Raw genomic sequence first — 7,859 nt, forward strand, 5'->3', positions numbered from 1 at the left:
GGTCCAGAACATCCAGAAATTTCAGTACAAGCATTTTATCTTGAGTTGTCCCTATTATGTTGGTGAAATTTGTGTGGGTATATAAGGGAATTTTCTCAATAGTTATTCCAAATTATTTGCTGAATGAAAACACTCTCTGAATTGTTTGATGGGTCTTAGACAACAACAATAGGCTCCTTTTTGCTTGTATCTCTTTTGTCTTGTGGTTTGTATTTTGTGGTATGTTACATACTGTTTTTTTCTGATACGATTTTAATGTATATTTGTGAAGTGTTTGTTATACTGTTTTCTAATGTATATTTGTGAACTGTGAAAGACATTTAAATATATAATTCAAGTAAAACCATCAGTGTTAACATATCATTATCAATATTTTATAGGCAATCTGGAAAATGTGCTAGTGCTCTTGTAAAAACAGTTGAATTTGCCTAGGCTCACTTGTACAGCAACTTCTGAGACGAAGCAGGAAATTGCCTTAAGAAAAGCAATATGGAGACAGACAAGGAATGACAATTAAAAAGAGAGAAGGGGCTGACCTCAGTATCCTATCTAATTGTCTTCTTGCTGCCCCCTGCAGGGTTTTCTTCTTTGTACACCAGGCACTGTCTTTTCCAACATTGACAATTCTGTTAGTAAAAGACCCAGTACAATTTGGCTAAGCAAGAAGTGTGAATAACACTATCTGTTTAGAAATATTTTCTTTTACTGTTTTGGCAGGGGAAAGAAAGATTCAAGCTGTATTGTTTTGATTAGCACTCTGAAACTCTTATCTAAATTAGAGCTAACTCCAATTGTTTGTTCAGAGTAAGGAAGATGTGCTAATGTTTAGTGACTTGAGGTTGTGCCTAAGAGAGCTAAATCTTTTTTTGCTCACAGCGACTTTCCAAGTGATGATTAAAAGTAAACCCTAAGCAGCTGGTGTGGGCATATGAACACACAAGAAGTCAATCATCTTTTTAAAAAAAGAGACATGTTCATATTTTTTACACTTAATAAAGACATCTTGATATTTCCAATACAGCCACAATACAGTGGAGTTCATTGTTCATTTGGAACATTTCTCCTCTATCTAAAATAATTTTAATGAGACTGAATGCTGAAAAGGCAAGAAGCTGAATCCAGATGAACATACACATGCTGATTTTATCTGTCTTCCTCTCACATCAGCTGCCCTTGTGACACCACCAAAAGAAGGGTTGGAGGCCCTCATAGACTGAAAATCACAAGGCATGGGCAAGTTGTAGCTATATTATCCTGCAATGTTTTTATGGGAAGGGGCCATGGGTAGCTCAATAGCAGAGCCTCTGCTTTGCATGCAGAAGCCCTGGATTCAATCTCCAATTAAAAGGATCACCTAGTAAGTGATGTGAAAAACCTCAGACTTATATTTTAGAGAGCCACTGCTAGTCTTAGTAGAAAATACTGACCTTGACAGACCATCTATCTGACATCAGACAATTCGTCAAGGCATCTTCATGTGTTCATGCCTATCCCCTATCAAAGACTCTTGCCAGCTGTGTCATGTGGCTTTTTATCTATGAGATGCTCTCCCCCCGCAAAGTACCTTTCATGAGTCAGAGGAGGATGCTGGGATAAGCTGAGGGTGTTCGTAAAATCCAATACACCGTTCCTCATTTTCTCCTACTAGGATATTTTTGCTGTCACAATATTCCAACTGTCACAATATTCCGACTTCCCTTCTTCTGAAACTCCTTTATTCAATCTCAACATTGTTGTGTTATCTCAACAGAAACAATCAGCTATATCCTGTGCAAGTTTATGTAGAGGTAAACGGCACTGAATGAAAAGGGGTTTACTCTCAGAGAATGGCAGTCTAAATTTGTCAACAGAGTGATGCAGCATGTATGCAATAGTAATGTACTACTGAGGCTATTAGTAAAGTGAAGCCAACATTAAGATTTCAAGCATATGTTTGCAAGAATAAATACTCAAGTGGAACACTGCAGAATGAAAATCAGTGAAGATGTGGCAGGCAGGGAAAGAATTAAACGATTTCCCTCCAGCCATTGCTGTGCTCAAAAACCATCCCCCCCTCCAAGCTGTTTCCCCCCTCCTAGGAAAAGTAAGTCATTTGGCTTCCATTACATACAGGCACATAACATATAGTTCTGTCCTCACAGATGTCACTGCCTTTGGTTGTTCTCACTGGCTTATCATGACTAACCAACCAGATTATGTCCCATTGTTAACAGAATAACAAAAAATGTTGAGAAATAGAGGTTTGTTGTACTCCTATTCTTTTTGGTTTCTGCAGTCACATTGGTCAATTAAAATGTGTAAAGCTGATGGTCCCAGATACATCCAACAGCAGTAGTCTTTCAGTCATTATGTTCATGTGCATTGCTTGATCTCAGTGCGTGTTGGTCTGAAACAAGAGAATAAAGTCTGAGTCCAGTGGCACCTTTAAGACCAACAAAGTTTTAAACATGGTATGAGCTTCTGTGTGCATGCACACATCTTCAGAATGTGCATTGTTTGTCTGTCTCACACATTCACGCTATGTCTCACACTGGAATGTTGCCATATGTGTAGTAACTCTGAATGTCAGTCCTGAATACATTCAAAAACATGCAGCTTACCTGTGAAAAACTCTTCAGCTCATCTTAATGTACCAAAATATATTGATTGATTTAGTTCCTACTGACTTGTTCAAAAAATAAAACAAGCACCACCAACCCACACAAAAACTTGTGAACTGGCCCTAACTTGAAAATGACCAGCTATCAAGACCGTGGAATCTTCTGTAAAAAAGGGTTCTCAACCTCAGAGAGTCAACAGGGATAAAGAGGTGACAAACTAATTAGTTCAGCTGCTGTCTTGCCAAACTCAGTGAAGCAAAGCAAAACTCTGGTTGCAGAAGTAAGGTCTACATTGTACACAGTGCCATTATATTGTTTGTGTGAGAAGATATAGTTTCCCTTTCACTATACACAAATAAAATGCACAGAATGCATCATGTTTCAGTATTAAGGAGGAGAAAGGTCCAACTCTTGTTCGTTCAGAAGTAAATATGAAGGAGTGGAATGTTTTCCAGTCAGATATTCCCATGTAAAAGTGCCATTAACACCATCCTGCCAAATCTCACCCTGAGCCATCTGGGAGAACACTCCTCATTTGGAACAACACACTCGAATCTGTTCAGCTTTCAGTGTGTCCTTATTACATCACATGGTATTATGGACAATAAAAACAATTCAATCCCAGTACATAGTTGTGTTGCAGTTCTGTAACATGGTGCATGTTATATTACATGTCCTGAAATCGAATCAATTCCAGGCAAATTTTGTAAATATCTGAAATCTCACAGAAAAACATTGCTGAACATGAAGGGTCACTTCAATGCAATCATCAACTTTCAGTGGTGTATAGCTAAAAAGAGGAAATACATAATGTTTTGTGGAAAATCACAAACTATAACTTGAATGATCAGCATTGACATGTGGAGATCTATATTCACCAAATATTGGACATTCACTGTAAGATATGAATACCATTTATACTTATGTATAAAAAAAGACACTTAAGAAACTACATCTCAGTTAAAGAATAAAAACATGTAATGTTAAAATGATGGTACAAGTTTTTAATGTCACTGCTTGGAGAACTCCTTGGGAGCCCAACAGTGCAGTCCTATGCAGAGTTACTACAGTCTAAGCCCACTGGAATTGCCCTATAACATTCCATCATAGATGTAGGCGAGCAAATAGATGCTTGCCAGGTCATTGTACATCCTATCCCATTTATCTTCCTCTAACATTAATATTTGAATGAGGAGAAGGCAGTGAATTAGTAGGAAACTGGGCTTGGATCTACAAGATTTGTGCTTGTTGTATTGAACATATAGGATCGTTTTCTGGTTCTGAATGAGCCATGCTCGTTTGTTTTTCATTGTCATGGAGGGCTTTTTTGTAGAAAAAGTCCAGTTGGAAATTTGCATATTAGGCCACACCCCCTGACATAACCATTGTTTAACACAGGGGGGGTTTTGTAGAAAAAGCCCAGCAGGAACTCATTTACATATTAAGCCATCCCCCTGACACCAAGTCAGCCAGAACTGCATTCCTGCTAAAAAAAAAAAAAAAAGCCCTGTTGTCACGTGTCCAATATGAATAGGACACAGTAGTCTTCCTCAAAGGGTTGTTGAAAAGGAAATAATAATAATAACATTTTATTTATATCCCGCCCTCCCCGCCCAAGCAGGCTCAGGGTGGCTAACAACATATCAATCCATACAATACAAATAGTAACCTAAAAGTTATTTCAAAAGGAAAATGAAGAGTCCCACTAATCCTCAATCTCAGTCATCAGAGACTGTTTCTGTGGGAGAAGCATGACATGTGGATAGGTTTCTTCTCTAGACTTGATGTTACCAGGATGGAGATTCCTCTGGGGGAGAGAAATTGAGGGGGGCGGTACTGTGTGGGAGGACCTGAAGTAAGGATGCTGGGAAGGCCTAATGTTGGACAAAGTTAATTGAATACAAGAAGTATGTAACCGTGTCTACCCTGAAACACTCTTCAATATCTCCTATAAAATTTCACAGGCCTGTTTACCCAATAGTCAGTCTGCAGCACTTTAGCATTGCCTTGTGACTGAGAAACGACATTTAGAGTAGACTATCTAGTTGAACAGGCAGGTTTAATAATCCACAAAAAGGGCTCCCCCCCTCAAGGTATCCTCAACTCACTGTTTTGTTTCTCCCATATTATTTAATGGCTCCTACTCACCTCTTTGGAGAAAAGTGAAATAGCCATCATGGACCAAGGCACTGCATCCTCCTCACCTGGGAGAAAAATACAAAAACTCTGACAAGGGAGAAACTAGGGTCCTAGGACACCTGCAGAAGTCTCCTTCAGTGAAGAGCCTTAAGAAACTGGGTCAGCTCTCTCAGCCGGGGAGGTAGTCCTGCCTTTTTTCTCTGACTCAGACCACCTATAGCTCCTGAGACTTCTCCCCAATTGCCATCCTAAGCTCCAAAAGCCAAGAACCATTCCAGCCCTATAAGGGCTGAGGTTCAACAAGCTAGTGAGGTGGATTAGGCTGAGTGTGTGTGTTTGTCTTTGTATTCTATATCGTTTACATATCCACTACCTGGCATCACATTTTATGACACAAGTAGCCTGGCCCGACAAGGTCACATTTATGTCAGATCCAGCCCTCATAACAAATGAGTTCAACACCCCTGAACTACAAGTTCCAAACATTAAAAAACCAACAACCTGAAGTGATGCTGATACTAATTCCTATTGCCCGTACTGCAATTGCAGCAAAATGGACAGAAACAAAATCCTCCCACTATATCCAAATGCTTTAATCTTGTATATGGGACCAATTTATTTTAAGCAAAATTACATACAATTCAACAGATAACAATATGAATCAAATATGAATCAAAATTTGTAGCTATTTGGTTCCCCTTTTTAACATATAAAACTGAAAAGGATATATTCCTAATAAATCTTCTATATCAAAAAATGGTACTGTTTTAGGATACAATAGTTATCTAAACAATTTGGAATTTGTTAAGGTTTGTGTTCAGTTTTTAATAATATTGTTTAAACTTTGGTGTTGCTGTGCGATTGAGCAAGTCTGGCAAAACAAACTATACACCAAAGTTTAAACAATATTATCAAATTCATTATTAAATCTTTTTGTCTAAAGCAATATCAGAAAAAAAACCAATAAAAATGTAAAAAGAAGAAGAGGAAGAGGAAGAAGTGGAATGCCACTGCCTGCCTCTGCATCACAACCCTGGATTTCTGTTGTGGTCTCCCATCCAAATACTAACGAGAGCCAACCCTACTTAGCTCCTGAGATCTGATGAGATCGGCCTAGCCTGGGTGATCCAGATCAGGTCAGATACTAATAGTAAGAGGGGGGAAAAGGAAAGAGGAGATTTCCAATGTATTACGAGCAGGGCTTTTTTTGAGCAGGAATGCAGTTCCGGCTGGCTTGGCCATGGCTCCAGCTCAAAAAAAGGTCTCCAGCAGAGGGAAGGCACTAGGCAGCCACACACTCCCAGACCAGGCGTTCTGTCCTTTCTGCCACTTCCAGCCTCCAATGGGCTTGCAAAGAGAGTGAGAGCCGCAGAGCCGCCCACGAGTGCCCCTTCCCGGGAGAAGAAGAAGAAGATGAAGAAGATATTGGATTTATATCCCGCCCTCCACTCCGAAGAGTCTCAGAGCGGCTCACAATCTCCTTTACCTTCCTCCCCCACAACAGACACCCTGTGAGGTGGGTGGGGCTGGAGAGGGCTCTCACAACAGCTGCCCTTTCAAGGACAACCTCTGCCAGAGCTACGGCTGACCCAAGGCCATTCCAGCAGGTGCAAGTGGAGGAGTGGGGAATCAAACCCGGTTCTCCTAGATAAGAGTCCGCACACTTAACCACTACACCAAACTGTCTCTCTCTGCCACTGCCACTGCCCACTCCACCGCATGTGGCTCTCTCTCTCTGGCTACGTTTGGGAGGGGGGAACAAGGTCTCTCATTGGGCTGTGTGGGAACACACATCCATGAAATGCAGCTGATGGCACTGTACTGTTCTGTGTCGATATGAGGAAAGTAACCTACTGAGCAGGTGTGTGGCCTAACATGCAAATGGGTTCCTACTGGGCTCTTTCTACATTTCATCACAAAATCGTACTTTTCCCCTTGACCCTAAAGAGTTCTGGTCGATTATAACATTGCTGTGTACACTTTCCAGTTTGCTTTAAATAACCAAGGCAACCACTAAAGAGCCTGTTTAGTGTCAGGAGAGCTAGTTTAGTGTAGTGGTTAATAGCAACGTACTCTAATCTGGAGAACTGGGTTTGATTCCCCACTTCTCCACATGCAGCCAGCTGAGTGACCTCAGGTCAGTCACTTTTCTCTCAGAGCTCTCTCAACTCCACCTACTTCAAAGAGTGTCCGTTATGAGGAGAGGAAGGGAAGAAGATTGTAAGCCACTCTGAGACTCCGAGCAAAGGGTGGAATATAAATCCAACTCATTTTTTTCCTCCTCTTCCTCCGAACTGTAGCCTTGACAAAGCTTTTCCTCTGTATATTACTGTAGAAAACTATTTGGCCAATTAAACATCTACATAATCTTAATACTCCAGGAGTATAAATTTCCCCCCTCTTGAACTGTTATTTTTCCCCTTTAATGGTATTTTGTTTTTACTATGTGCTTGCCTTGTAAATTTCCCTACCACTAATCAACAGCTCCAGTTCAAAGGCAGCACAAACCACACCCCTAACTGAAGACATATAGCTAGTGACCCAACAAATGAGGAAAATTGGAGCCAAATGAACCATAAACAACACACACTGGGTCTATGTAATTGGCACCCTGATGGAAATATTAGATGCCTATGGAATTTGCTTCCTAATATGTGAGCTTTGGACTACTGCCTTTCAGTCCCAGCCCATAAAGCCAACTTTACGTGCCAAAGCAGAAGTAGCAAAACCAGCACCAGTTATTTGGCAAGTGGGGCAAAGATGGGCAAGCACTTCCCATGAGATTCAGGATTTAAATGTTCCTACAGCCATGGGAAGCTCCAACCACAATGAAAGGGTTTCCTGTATCACCTGAAGTTGCCTTATGCTGAATTGTACCATTGCCCATTAAAGTCAGTATTGTCTGGCAGTGGCTCCCTGCAGTGTCTGGCTGAGATCTTTCACATGACCTACTAACTGGAGGTGTCAGGGATTTAACTAGGGACCTTCTGCATGCCAAGTAGATGGTCTACCACTGGGTCATGGCCCTTCCCCCAGCCCTGCCTCACTGTCTGAATCAGGGCAATGTCATTTAAGAGAAAGGTCCCAGATTTAAAGCCCAAGAAAAGTAGCAGTAATTCT

Source organism: Heteronotia binoei, chromosome 1 (genome assembly GCF_032191835.1).
Source record: "Heteronotia binoei isolate CCM8104 ecotype False Entrance Well chromosome 1, APGP_CSIRO_Hbin_v1, whole genome shotgun sequence".
Lineage (NCBI taxonomy): Eukaryota > Metazoa > Chordata > Lepidosauria > Squamata > Gekkonidae > Heteronotia > Heteronotia binoei.